Genomic DNA, 15,019 nt, shown 5'->3' on the forward strand with positions numbered 1-15,019 from the left:
TAGTAGGCAAAAATTTTGCAGCAAAAAAAGTAGGAAAACTATAGATGTATGTCAAGTAGTTACTTACTAAAAATTATTTTATGGATTTTAAAATACTTTTACTTTCGGGGCGCCTGGGTGGCTCAGTTGGTTAAGCCACTGCCTTCGGCTCAGGTCATGATCCTGGAGTCCCGGGATCGAGTCCCGCATCGGGCTCCCTGCTCGGCGGGGAGTCTGCTTCTCCTTCTGACCCTCCCCCCTCTCATGTGCTTTCTCTCTCTCATTCTCTCTTTCTCAAATAAATAAATAAAATCTTCAAAAAAAAATAAAATACTTTTACTTTCTTAACTATTATCTTTTTTTCATTCTAAATAAATGTTTACTTTCTTTTTTTTTTTTAAAGATTTTATTTATTTATTTGAGAGAGAGAGAATGAGAGAGAGCACATGAGAGGCAGGAGGGTCAGAGGGAGAAGCAGACTCCCTGCCAAGCAGGGAGCCCGATGCGGGACTCGATCCAGGGACTCCAGGATCATGACCTGAGCCGAAGGCAGTCGCTTAACCACTGAGCCACCCAGGCGCCCAAATGTTTACTTTCTTACCTGTGATGAGTTGAATTGTGGCATGCCACCTCCACTCACTTTCCCCAAAAATTGTATGCTTAAGTCCTTATCCCCAGTACTTTAGAATTTGACCTTATTTGTAAATTGGGTCATTGCAGATGTAATCAGTTAAGATGAGGTCATACTTGGATAGGATAGGATCTTAATCCAGTATGGCTACTGTCTTGGAAAAAGGAGAAATTTAGAGACACACACACAGGGAGAAAATGTTAAGTTATACTTACACAAGCCAAGAAACTTCCTGAAGTAAGGAGAGAGGCCTGGAACAGACTCTTCCCTGTCGTCTTTAGAGAACTGCCCTGCCAACTCTTTGATCTCTGATTCCTAGCATCCAGAACCATGAGACAATACATTTCTATTGTTTATGCCAGTCAGTTTGTGGTAGTTCTTTTTATGGAAAGCCCAGGAAACTAATACAATATTTACAGAGGCTTCAGTTTCCACATATTTTGTAGGCACACCTCCTGGGTAGCAAGGATAACCTTCTATAATAGCCACAAATCAACAGTTCTGCTCTCAGCACTTAACTCCTGTGAACATCCTATCCAATTTTTTTTTCATACAACAAACATCATGTTATATAGTACTAACAGATTATGGCTTGCTCATGATTTTCAGCGTTGGTGTTTTCTTTGTATCCATGGCTTGATGAAGTTATCTAAAGCTCCAAACATCACACACACCTTCAGTGTCTGTCACTTACAACCAGAGTGGGTGCCCCCAACTGTGAAACCCACTCCCATCAATCCCGGAGCTCTTGGTAACTTACACAATTAATGTTCTATAGATCATAAAGAAATTTAAAAGTCTTTAAGTTTCATTAATTTTATAACAATAGCTTTTTTTAAGGACATATCTTTTAGTCCAGGGATCCTTACTTGGGAAGGTAACAATCTGAGTAAAAAAAAGTTATAAATTGATTCAATAAATATTTAAGTATCTATTTTATGGTGGATGCTGAGGATAAAGGATATCATTCCTGACTCCATGGAGCTTATCTTCTTGTGAATGAGGCAAGCAGCAATCCAATTATTTCATACAAAAATGTGTAAAGACCTTTTTGTTAAATGCTGCAAAAGTTGCTACACTCTCATTCCTCCTTCAAAATCAAAAGCACTATTGAAGTTCAGGAAATTTCTCTGATAAGGTGATAACTAATCTCGTATCAGAAAGGTCAATGAGAATTAGGTTAACAAGAAAGGAATGATGGAACATTTTTTTGCAGAAGTTATCATATTGATCAAAAGTCTTGTGAGAACAGCTTTCAGGACATAGGAGAAACTGGCAGATAGTCATTCTTAATGCTGGCATAAGGTTTTTCAACCACTTAAGATTTGCTTTTGCTTAGGATATCCCTTTGTCTCTCACTGAAACAGACTTCCAGGAAGCAGATTCAATCCCTCTCTAAAATAGAGAGTGCAATTTTCCATGATGAGAGCTGATGAGAGCAGTGCTACTCTTTTTTATTACAATTCTTGAGATATAGTTAACTAACAACAATATCACTTTCACACCTCTCAGTGGAGAGTTACTGAGATAATGTCTCTTAAGAGTCTCTTGAACAAGCATTCAAATGATGTAAGGTGAATTGTAAACATCCTTGTCATTTGGATTTAATACGCTTCACACAGTTAAAATTACAAATGTACACACACATGATGGAGGCAAACTTAAACTGTATTAAGCTGCCAAGAATGATCCAAGAGCAGGGACATCAATTAAAATATCACATAATCAGGGCACCTGGGTGGCTCAGTCATTAAGCATCTGCCTTCGGCTCAGGTCATGATCTCAGGGTCCTGTTCTGGAGCCCCGCATCGGGCTCCCTGCTCAGCGGGAAGCCTGCTTCTCCCTCTCCCACTCCCCCTGCTTGTGTTCCCTCTCTCGCTGTGCCTCTCTCTGTCAAATAAATAAATAAAATCTTTAAAAAAAAAATCACATAATCACTTCAGTTATATTCTCCCATTCTTTGATTAGCCCAACTTAGCATTTTAGTATATCCATCTGTATATCACATACATTTATACTGAAACACAACGGTGCAATCATTATTTGAGAGGCAGAGTGAACATGAGCTTTAGAGGTAGACAAAAACCAGGTTTCAATTTTGGTTTAGCCATTTGTTTATGCTGGGCCTTCAGCAAGCCACTTGACTTCTCAGATGATGATTTCTCTCCATATAATAAATATAACATTATTTATCAAATAGAGGTTTTTGTGAAGATTATAAATAACAGGTTTTTTTAAAGATTTTATTTATTCATTTGACAGAGAGAGAAACAGCAAGAGGGGGAACACAAGCAGGGGGAGTGGGAGAGAGAGAAGCAGGCTTTCCGCGGAGCAGGGAGCCCAATATGGGGCTCTATCCCAGGACCCTGAGATCATGACCTGAGTCGAAGGCAGACGCTTAATGACTGAGCCACCCAGGTGTCCCTAAATAACACATTTTTTAAGTGTTCAATAGAATGTTTGGAAGAAAATGTATCCTAAATAAATATTAGCCAATTTAGAATTATATATCCAACTGCGTGTATGTATTTGTGTGTGTGTTTATGAAAAAGACAGCCAGTTCAACTGAACTGAACCTAGGACATAATTAAGATAGTTAGGTTCAGTTAACATCTGTTCTCACATCCTTACCGTGTGTCCCATGAAAAGACAGGACTGATATTCTCCAAACAAAGATATTGAACATTGAATAAGTAAAAGTGTTGTTAAATCATATCTTATGGATTATACCTAGCATGTCCAAGTATACTTTTTTCCTACCTATTCTATTTACAAAATTCCGTATTTCAAAAATATACAATTTGAAGAAAAAATACACACTTTGAAGAAAGAAGAACTATTTAAGAGTCTGATACTTATTAACTAGTTACTTTGGGCAAATCACTTCAGGAAAAACCTCTTCTCTAAGATGATGCTAATTAATGACAGTAATTTAATGTTTATTGAGAACCTACCTTAGGTCAAAGGCCATTCTAGCTTCCTTGATGTTTTGACTTCTTTCATTCATAGCAAAACATTATAAAACATTAATCAAGTAATGATAATGATAACAGTCAATTTAAAAAAAAAAAACACACACAAGAGAATTAGGATCCTATGAAAACTTTCCAAAGTTTTCACACTTGGTTAAAAATGGGTTTGGCCAAGAAGTGGAGTTCATGCAAACTTTTCCTGAAACAGGAAAGCTGAACTCAAATCCAAGGAATAAGAGTGATCAGCAAAGTCAGCAGCATGTGCAAATACCAGTGGTAGATGGAAGCATGGGGTTTCTTAGGAAGTGAAAGTCCAGTGCAGGTCTGAGCACTGAGGGCTAGGATGAACATGATGCTGAGGATGTGCTCATGGTACATGGATTATGGTATGGTTTCACTGGTATATGTGTATGTCCAAACTTGTCAAAATGCATACATTAAATATGTACAGTTTTGGGGGGGTATATCTGGTTCATCTAAAGAAAGCTGCTTTAAAAAAAAAGAAAGAAAGAAAGAAAAAATAGCACTTCATAAAGACAGCTAGGAAAGAGGCCATTACCCTGCTTATGTTGAGGTGTTTTTTTTGTTTTGTTTTTGTCTTTAAATGCTTCTTACAAAATACCAATAAATGCCTCAAAACACAAAAATACAGCTCAAAGAATTACTGCAAATTAACAACAGTATGTCCATGAGTAAAAGGCCCCCAAAATGTCCTCTTCTATCTCAAGATGGCCAATTTCTAACTTACAAAATTATAGCTTAGCCTTTAATATTTTTTGTCTCTATTCTTGCACTCAATATGATGTTTGGGGGAGCCATCCACTTTGCTGAAAGTTGTTATAATCTGTCCACCTTCTTTTTCATTCTATTATATTAAAGACCATATTTTTTATTCATTCAATTCTTAATGCTCATATGAGGATTTTTTCCAGACATAAAAACAACATTTTAAAAACTTCAATACATTCTTTAAAAGATCTCTTGGTACACTGTGTCCACATTTCTGTTGAAGCATAGTTGATACATCATGAGATATTCAAATGTTCAAATTTAGTAGAAAATGCTAAATTGTTTTCCAAAATGACCGTGATACTTTGTGTTCACACTACACCCTCTATGTTCCTCATAGTCTATCTCTGTTAAAATAGATGGTAAGAATTGGGACATCTGGCTGGCTCAGTTGGCGGAGCATGCAACTCTTGATCTCATGGTCATAAGTTCAAGCCCCATGTTGCAGGTAGATTTTACTTAAAAAAAAATAGATTGTAAGAATCTAAAGGGAACCCAAGATAGGAAGAAGATCTCTCAAGAAGATTTGTCACTGTAACTTTTTGTCTGATGGAGTAAATTCCAATACGATTTATAAAAATCACCACAAAGTTTGTAATATAATTGTACTTGTGAAAGCCCCAACAGCACAGGTTGAAAAGGACAGAGACAGCAAAGTATGAACAGAGGTGTTTAGACCTCAAACTCTCTACAGGCAGGAAACTGAGAAAGGTAATAAATTCCAATCCATGTCTTTTCTTTTCTTTTTTTCTTTTTATTATTTATTTATTTATTTATTTATTTGACAGATAGAGATAGCACAAGCAGGGAGAGTAGCAGGCAGAGGGAGAGGGAGAAGCAGGCTCCCTGCTGAGCGGGGGAGCCCGATGCGGGACTCAATCCCAGGACCCCGGGATCATGACCTGAGCCGAAGACAGTCGCTTAACCAACTGAGCCACCAGGTGCCCTTTGTCTTTTCTTATAGTAAAGAAAAGAATGAGGCAGAGTGCAGAACCAAGAGCCTAGAGGACAGATCCAAGAACCATGGAGAAAAATGCCCAGGAGGTCTATATTATTTTATTTAAAGAATTTTTCGAAAAGGCAAAGGAAAATCCAGATTAGTGTGCCTATAGACTTCCTGACTTGAAAGAGAATGCTCACTTTTGTGTATGTAATTTGCCAGACACCAATATGAGATGAGCACGTTGGTACAAGCATGCATGTTGGATAAATGCATATGCTATTATTTTTTGCCATTCTCTTTTGCAGGAATTGCTCCTTATCATTTTTTTAATCAAAAACATTTTTCAAGATGGTTTCTTAGAATTTCATGTTTGATCCTTACTTAACTTACTATTAAAATGCAAGACATTTGTTATTGATCCCCATTCAGAAAGCACATATACAGCCTTGTGCCAAATATTTCTCAAATAATATTTAATTGATTTTTTTTTAAGATTTTATTTATTTATTTGACAGAGAGAGACACAACGAGAGAGGGAACACAAGCAGGGGCAGAGGGAGAGGGAGAAGCAGGTTCTTGATCCCAGGACCCTGGGATCATGACCTGAGCCGAAGGCAGACGCTTAATGACTGAGCCACCCAGGCGCCCCAATTGATCTTTTAATGGTTTGTATGCTCAAATCTGAAAATAGCAAGAGCCATAACTGATAAGTACACATCTACACCAGGGAGTCTCAGACTATAGGCTCCCTTGAACCATGCTGGAAATCAGCTAGAGGCTAAACCCAGCACAAAGAACATTTCCCAGCAGGTATCTTAAGGCATAGAACAGCTGCTCAATTATATATGAATATAGATTGAATAAGTTCACCAATGAATGGGCCACTGACATTGGGTTCAATCCAAATCTGCCATCTTTTAAATTATGTTCTTGGGGCGCCTGGGTGGCTCAGTTGGTTAAGCGACTGCCTTCGGCTCAGGTCATGATCCTGGAGTCCCTGGATCGAGTCCTGCATCGGGCTCCCTGCTCAGCAAGGGGTCTGCTTCTCCCTCTGACCCTCCCCCCTCTCATGTGCTCTCTCTCATTTTCTCTCTCTCTCAAATAAATAAATAAAATCTTTAAAAAAATAAAAAATAAAAATAAATTATGTTCTTGTCAAATTACTCAAAAAGTTATTCAACTGCAGTCACAACCTCACTTTTTCCTCAACTTCTTCAAATCAGTAGTGATTTTTTTATAACTATCATATGGATGAAGAGACTGTGTCCCAGAGAGATTAAGTCACTTGTACGAAGTCATCATTATGATTTGAACTTTTCCTTACTGGGAAGGAAACCGTTTGCATGCAAGCAAAGTTAGATACATACATATTTTAAAGCCTGGAATGGCTCTGTAGAATATCTTAAATCTTTACATTTTTAGAGCCCAGCATGCTGGATTAGGAAATAAACTTAAAGCTTCTAGGTCCCCATATACTCTTGTTTTCTTCCTACTTCACAGCCATTATTTTTAATTTCCTTTGATAGTTCTTCTTTACATTCTTGATTGCGAAGTTTTGGACTGTCCCAGTGCTTATTCTTTTGGAAACATCTCCCTCTCTCTCCATCTCTCTCTCTTTTCCTTAAAATTCTACACTGTTTAACGCAACTCCTCTGTAATCCCATCCAGTAGTATATCATTGAATACCATCCATACATGTTGACTCTGATATTTATATCTCCAATATGGATCCATTCTCCAAACTCAAACCCAGACTGTATCTCCAACTGCCTTAACTAGTATGCCCACTTGACTTTTTAGTAGTCATTTCAAATATATGCTTCTTTTCATTCTAATCATGCCTTCCTTCCTCACTCTTAATCATCCTCGTTGATGTCAACTCCATCTTTCCAGATACTCAAGTCAAAAAAAAAAAAAATTGGATTCATCCCTGACTCTTCCTTTTTCTGACAGTCCATATACAGTCGGCATATTTAAAGTACATCCAATATTCCACTACTTCTCATACTCATTATGTGTTAGTTTGGGTCCTCTGAGAATCAGATACCAAGATAGGATTAAACATGCAAATGTATCAAGGAAAAAGGCCTTGAGATAAAATGAGAATGGAGGCTGGAGAGACAGAATGAAATGCAGGTCTGACTCCAAGTTAAAGGAGAAAGAGAAGACAAGAAATTGGGTCTAAGTGGTTTGAATGCAAAACAATTTTTTTTAATGATTTTATTTATTTATTTGAGAGAAAGAGAGAGAGAGAGCACAAGCGGTGGGGAAGGGCAGAGGAGAAGCAGATTCCTTGATGAGCAGGGAGCCCAATGCATGGGGCTGGATCCCAAGACCCTGAGATCATGACCTGAGCTGAAGTCAGACGCTTAACTGGCTGAGCCACCCAGGCACCCCCAAAACAATTCTAAGGAGAGCTTGGCAAGGCCATTGGAGGGTCTTTAAACCAAAGTCACCTGTGAGGGGATTTCTGCATTGCCCAGAAATGAGCTTGTCTTAGAATCTCTGCCACACTCAGTCACTGGCTAGGCAACCCATGGGAAATGTGGCCCTGTTGGAACTCACTGATGGATTTCAGGAGTGTTCCCAGTGGTCAGAGATCTGGGAGGTGCGTTCTTATGGTGGACACATAGTGCCATCATCTTGCTCCTGGCCATTATCATCTCTCAGTAGAATTATCAGAATAACTTGTTAACTGATCTTATTTATTTGCCTTTCCCGCAGTTCACCATAACTTCTACCGTGCCTCTTTCAAGACATAAGTCAGATCTTGTCACTGCCTACTTTATTTATTTATGTTTTCTACTTCCTCCAGAGGGATGAAACCATATGAGGGCAGGGGTTCTTTCTTTCTTTCTTTCTTTCTTTTTTTTTTTTAAAGATTTCATTTATTTATTTGAGAGAAAGAGAGAACAGATGAGAAGGGAGGAGGGGCACTGGAAGAAGGAGAAGCAGACTCCCCACTGAGCAGGAGCTTGATATGGGCTCCATCCCAGGACCCTGGGATCAAGACCTGAGCCTAAGGCAGATGCTTAACCGACTGAGCCACCCAGGTGCCCCAAGGGCAGGGGTTCTTATCTAACTGCCACATTGTATTGTCTATACAATTATGGGCATGGATTAAGTGCTCAGAATATAGTTTTTGCATTTATAAATGGTGATGATCCAAGACTTCTGTGTAAGAGAGATGGGCATTCAAATTCTAACTTTAACAACTATTACTTCTCTCTGAAGAAATCAATTAGCTTCTGTACCTCAGTTTTCTCAGCTGTAAAATAGTAGATTAATCCAGTCCAGAAACCACTATATAAGTTTTGTGGGTACTAAAACAAAACAAAACACAACAAAACACAAATCTTTATAATCTTTCAGATGTTCCAAAATCCCCTTCATCATTATGATCCTTATCCAGTTAGATTGGAGTCTGTCATCCTCTCATTCCAGACCCAACTCTTCAGGTAATAATTCAGTTACAACACAGATCAGACACACTTTCATTCTGAGGTACTTTGTTTTTAATTTCCTTGTGGGATTATAAATTACTTTTCCTTCCTGACCAGAGATATTTCAAGAATATAAATTGATGAACATAGAGTTTTTATTAATTGGGATTCAAAATTCAGCTTTGCCTCAAACAGTATGTAAACAGAGAAAAATTATTTTATATGTCTCAGACGCAATCCCTTCATCTATAATAGGGTAGTGATACTTTTCTGTCCAACGGGTTCTAATATAAGGTTCATTAAATGTGTAAGATAGATTTATATCAAGTAGTTAGTACCCTTAAAGATGCCACTTTACCTGAAGGTGACGGAAGGTCAGTCCTTCTTAATAAAGATAGTGAAAGCATTAGATCATTTCCATATACCTGAAGGGCATATTTTCTTACTTGATACAGCTTTGGTTTCTAACACATCACTGCTCCTAAACTGACTAATGAAATGAAATATTAGTATTCCAAATTCAGTGTATCATAATTCTAGGATGACTGAAGAATAAGATAAAGTCATCATCAAATAAGGTCATCTGTGCATAAAACACATTTATCCCCCAATTTCTCTCCAGGAGACACACTACTCCTGACCTGAGATGTCCTATGTCAATATGATGTACTGGATGAATTATTTCCTGTTTAATGCTAGGGCAACAACATGTCTTTTCTTTATTGACCTTGATATCTCATTTTTAGAAATACAAGCATCAGAGTTTCAAAAGACCTGATCATGGCCTTGCTCTACCTTTCTTCCAGTGGATTTTTTAGTTGCATCTCACCGTCTACTCAAGAGCCCAGATCCTCCCTGCTGTTCTGTACTTTCTGCAGAGTACAGACTTATTCCTGCTCTTTAACTATGCAGTCAAAGATAGAGGATCTGTAAATAATTGGTTTACAAAAACAGACCAATGTGTAGTTTGCTAAAAATTTGCTCATGAATTCTTAAAACATGGAGCCTTATTACAAAGCCTGAAAGTATAATTGATTACATTTTGTCACAATAATTTCTAGCCTAATTATTAATTACCTTATTCATATACTGAAATCTCAGTCATTTGGTCTGGTGAGATGAGCATCAAAAAAAAGCCAATCCTGAGGCCATGATGCTACTAGTTGAGAGCAATGGAACCGCCAAGTCCTTAAAAATATATTTTTTTCCCAGAAACTATGTTGATTAAATCCAACAAATGCAATTATAATAAAAGATATATATATGTATTTTTAAAGATTTTATTTATTTATTTGACAGAGAGAGACACAGCGAGAGAGGGAACACAAGCAGGGGGAGCGGGAGAGGGAGAAGCAGACTCCCCGCGGAGCAGGGAGCCTGATGCAGGGCTCGATCCCAGGACCCCGGGATCATGACCTGAGCTGAAGGCAGACGCTTAACGACTGAGCCACCCAGGTGCCCCTAAAAGATATATTTTATTAATAGACTTATAATAAATTAGTAGTCATAGCTTATCACCCACCTGGAACACACTAAAAGTGGAATGGGGGTGTAGTTAAAATTATACCAAGACATCAGCAAAAACTGGATCTGTTCCAGACAAACTAGGGAGTAAGTTCATCCTGCACCCTTTCAGTACATCATTTCCAGTTTCCAAATAAGCCTGCAAGCATGCTAATAACTTGCCCAAGATCACACCAGCTTAGGTAGAACCTGAACACTTTTTCTCCCAACTAGAAAATACATGTTCTTTGTATTGTGCTACATTGCCTCCATACAAACATGTGCTTCAGATCCATCCTTCGAAAAACATCACATAAAATAAAGAAGGAATAAATGAATGTCTGTGTTGAAGACGCTGCTGGACTAGAGGTTATAGCCCATTGTGAAACACAGAGCATGGCTATGAGAGAAAGTATATATATATATATATATATGAGAGATCCACTCTGAGACGGTTACTTCCATGGTAACATGGTGACAGACCAGTTAGTGTGTAAACACATCCAAACACATCCAGAGCAATACATCTAAAAAGCTGGATAAGCTATAAACTATAAAACATTTTTTTTTTTTTTTACAGAACATTCATTTTGATGCATGGCAGAGTTTTTAAGAGGAGAACAGAAGTATCCAAGCTCCCAAAATATGAAAGAAAACTAAATAGTGAGGAAGTCAGTGGGTACTGTCTTGGCTACATTGAGGGTGAATTTTTATCTTTAGATCTAAAATACTTAGGTTTTTAAAGTTCTAAGGTGTGGGGATACAAGACCTGGGGCTCACTTGAGGCAGGGAAGATAACAGAGACCCTTACCTGTCTACTTCTGAGGTGATGGTTCTCAGTGGGGGGTGGTACCATTAAGCTAGTGCGTGCTGGTACATCTGTATGGCTATTTTTGTTTATAACAGAATATAGGACACTAAAGAAATTTAGAAAATTGATAACTTCTTAAAATATAAAAAGTTAATACAAGCTTATTGTAGAATATTATTTTAAACTGTTAATATTTCTTAAATTCTATTTGGAAACTCAATTATATATCCATAATGAGAAATCATCAGAAAAATAAATACCATAGATTTTGTATAAACATTAATCATAACACACATGATTATCAGGTTCAACCAAAAATGTAAGCATATAGTTTTCAGAGCATTGACAAAAATTTAAACAATCTCTAAAACATATAAGGTATGACTCCTTTTTATTACATAAATATCTTAATTTGAATATATTGTCTTAAATCATATACCTAAAAATAAATATATGCTGGGTTCTACTAACAGTTCCACGTTCAGGAACTGTGAGACAAGAAACTAGAGAAATTATCATATATTATCTTCAGGCTCTTTGATGTGGTTTGTAAAGAGGAAACATCTGTTGGCATAAATAACAGCTCATTTGAAAGTACAGAATGAGATCTTTAATAATCAATATTTTGTATTCACTGAAATGTCAGTATTTATTTTCTGTTTCCCATTCTGGTTCACTTTATAATCCTCTCTGTGGATTATGTGTTCAATTTAATCACTAGAGAGTGTTAGGTGGAATTAAAATTGGCACAGTCTTTGTGGTTACACAGATCTCAATATCTGTCTGACCAAAGACAAATGCCTGACCTCCTGGAGACCCTGTATTTTTCTTATTTTAGATAAGGATAAGTATGCCTATCTTATAGGATAGGTGTAGAATTATTAATAGTGCATGCATGCAAAGCCTCTGGCATAAAGTAGATTTTCAAAAATGTACCTATTATTATCACTATACACCAGAATTACCTGTGGGATATTTTTACAGTTCAGAGCCATGTGGAAGAAATCATAGTGTCTAGTAATGTGGCCATTGCGGAGACTGCAGATACGCGCAAACAGCAACAGACACATTTGTATTCATATTAGATTAAGGACAGCCACATAAAAGTCTTTGGCTTTACAAATATCCTTTCCAAGCTTCACACATTGCAAAAGCTTCATTTGTTTTTCCCCACAGGCACCTCAGATTAAGATAGAATTTATTTGGTGACTACCTTTCATCTGGAAACTTCTTCATTGGCTTGATTTAGGAAAATCTTCAAAACCGTTCTGATCAGTCTTTAACGCTGTGTTACAGGTAATTTAGACTGAGCTTCAGTGAGATAATGTTCTCTTTCTCAGGTGACACAAGTAGTAAGCACAGAAGTGAAGCCTGAACTCCAGGTCTCTAAGACCCACAGTCTAACCCTTTTCAATACCTAGCTCCAATACCCGCTCCTTTTGACGTCTTTCATCAGGTGGGTTTTCGGCTTTGACTTTCAGCTGGTCTAGCACGTCCTACCTAGCTTCATCCCGGCACTTTTCACTCTGATCTGCACTTTCCTGCTTGCATATCTCTAACACAGAGTGTGGGGTACTACAAAGAAGGGACTCTTACTGTTCTACAACCACACTGTTATATGCTCGCTTAAAAAAAAAAAAAATACTGAATTGTTACATAAACTGGGCTTGGTGCCATTTCCTGTCTTTTCCATGAAGATGTGTTGGACGAGGATGCCGGGGTCAGTGCCAAAGCTTAAGCTCTGTGATTCAGAGTCTCACTAGCCAAAAGAGATATCATCAAAAATAACCGAATAATCAGGTAGAAATTACATTTTGAAATATATCTCTATGATTGGATTCAGACAGAGGGCAGTTCATGAATTCTTCAAGAAGAAATATTTTCTCTTTATAGCAAGTTGCAATGCATAGGCCAAGAGTTTGAGCCAAGAACTCAGCTACTCATTTAAAGTAAAATTGGGGGGTGCCTGGGTGGCTCAGTCGTTAAGCATCTGCCTTCGGCTCAGGTCATGATTCCAGGGTCCTGGGATCGAGCCCCACATCGGGCTCCCTGCTCCACGGGAAGCCTGCTTCTCCCTCTCCCACTCCCCCTGCTTCTGTTCCCTCTCTCGCTGTGTCTCTCTCTGTCAAATAAATAAATAAAATCTTTTAAAAAATTTAAAAAAAATAAAGTGAAATTGGAACTGTATGATGTTGGGCAGTATTTGTCCATCTCAAAGTGTTAAAAAGGTTTTTATTTGTTTTCTTTTAGTTTCATAGTATTATAAATACGTTTCTTTTTTTTGAATAAAATTATTTTGTTAAACGATTATAAACGTACTGAAAAGTTACAAGTACTGTAAAAAGTTTTTTCTGAATCATCCAATAATAGGCTGCCTGCATGATGTCTCATTAAAACCAAACACTTCAAAGTAGTTTCTTACAAACAAGAACTTTTTCTTAGATCACCTCTATTTAGCTGTCAAAATTAGGAACGTAACAATGAATCATTACTACCCTTTGAATCCTCAGACCTTGTTCAAGTTTTGCCAGTTGTTCTGATAATATACTTTGTAAGAAATCAATTTCAAACCATATATTGCATTTCACTTATTTATGTTACGTTTCTTTGGACTCCTTTTCAGTTTTTCCTTGCTTTTCTTGACCTAGATACTTTCAAAGATTACATGCCAGTTATTTTATAGAATGTCGTTCAATTTAATTCGATGTTTCCTCCAGGTTAGGTTACCTCTGCAGGAGTGTCTTGCCTTGGTCAGTGTTGGCCATGGTTAAGGCAAGGCTGGATCTTGTGCAAAGGCTCTACGACCTGATTAGGACACACTAAGCCCAAGACTCACATACTCATTGACACTTGGCTCTTCTAGACTTCTCTAGACTTTGACCCTCACCATTTCTCCCAAGACACCCACTCAATTCACATGAGACTGCTGTCTTTTTTTAGCCTTGCTTAGTGAACAACTTTCACATGGTCTCAACCCTGACTGAGAACTGAAACTGGTTTACTGTATTAGTCAGGGTTCTCCAAAGACACATAACTGATAGGGTGTTTGTGTTGTGTTTTAAGGAATTAGTTCATATGATTGTGAAGGTTTGGTGAGTCCAAAATCTGATGAAGGAGGCTGGCCAGATCAATTTTGCAAATGAAGTCTGAAGGCCATCTGCTTGCAGAAATCTATCTTGTCGGGAGAGGTTAGCATTTTGTTCTACTCAGGTTATCAACTGTCTGGATGAAAGGCCCATTCACATTTTGGAAAATTATCTGCTTTATTCGGAGTCCACTGATTTAAATGTAAATCTCATTCAAAAACACTCAAAAAGAAATGTCCAAAATAACATTTAACCAAATGTCTGGGCACCATGGTCCAGTCAAGTTGCCATATAAAATTAAGCATCACAGTTACCTACTCACCAGATAGTCAGAAGCTATCTTATATCAGATGGGCCGAGACCCATTTTTTGCTCTGGTGAGCCCTTCTGTCCCATGTCACCACTGTACCCTAAGAACAGCCAGAGGCTATCAGAGTGTACATTCTAAGGACAAGGATGGGGTTAGGGACCTCCAATTGCACAGGGCAAGCTTGTGGGTTAACCAAGGATCATATTCTTGGGGCGCCTGGGTGGCTCAGTTGTTGAGCGTCTGCCTTTGGCTCAGGTCATGATCCCAGGGTCCTGGGATCGAGCCCTGCATTGGACTCCCTGCTCTGCGGGAAGCCTGCTTCTCCCTCTCCCACTCCTCCTTGCTTGTGTTTCCTCTCTCACTGTGTCTCTCTCTGTCAAATAAATAAATAAAATCTTTAAAAAAACAAAACAAACAAACAAAAAAACCAAGGATCATATTCTCTTGATGACCTCCCCCAACAATTTCACAGGTGCAGGACCTGACCAGAGAGGGGGTATGGTATTCTCAATGTAACGATGCATGTTCAAGACACAACAAAGTATCCTCACG

This window comes from Neomonachus schauinslandi, chromosome 10 (assembly GCF_002201575.2).
Source record: "Neomonachus schauinslandi chromosome 10, ASM220157v2, whole genome shotgun sequence".
Lineage (NCBI taxonomy): Eukaryota > Metazoa > Chordata > Mammalia > Carnivora > Phocidae > Neomonachus > Neomonachus schauinslandi.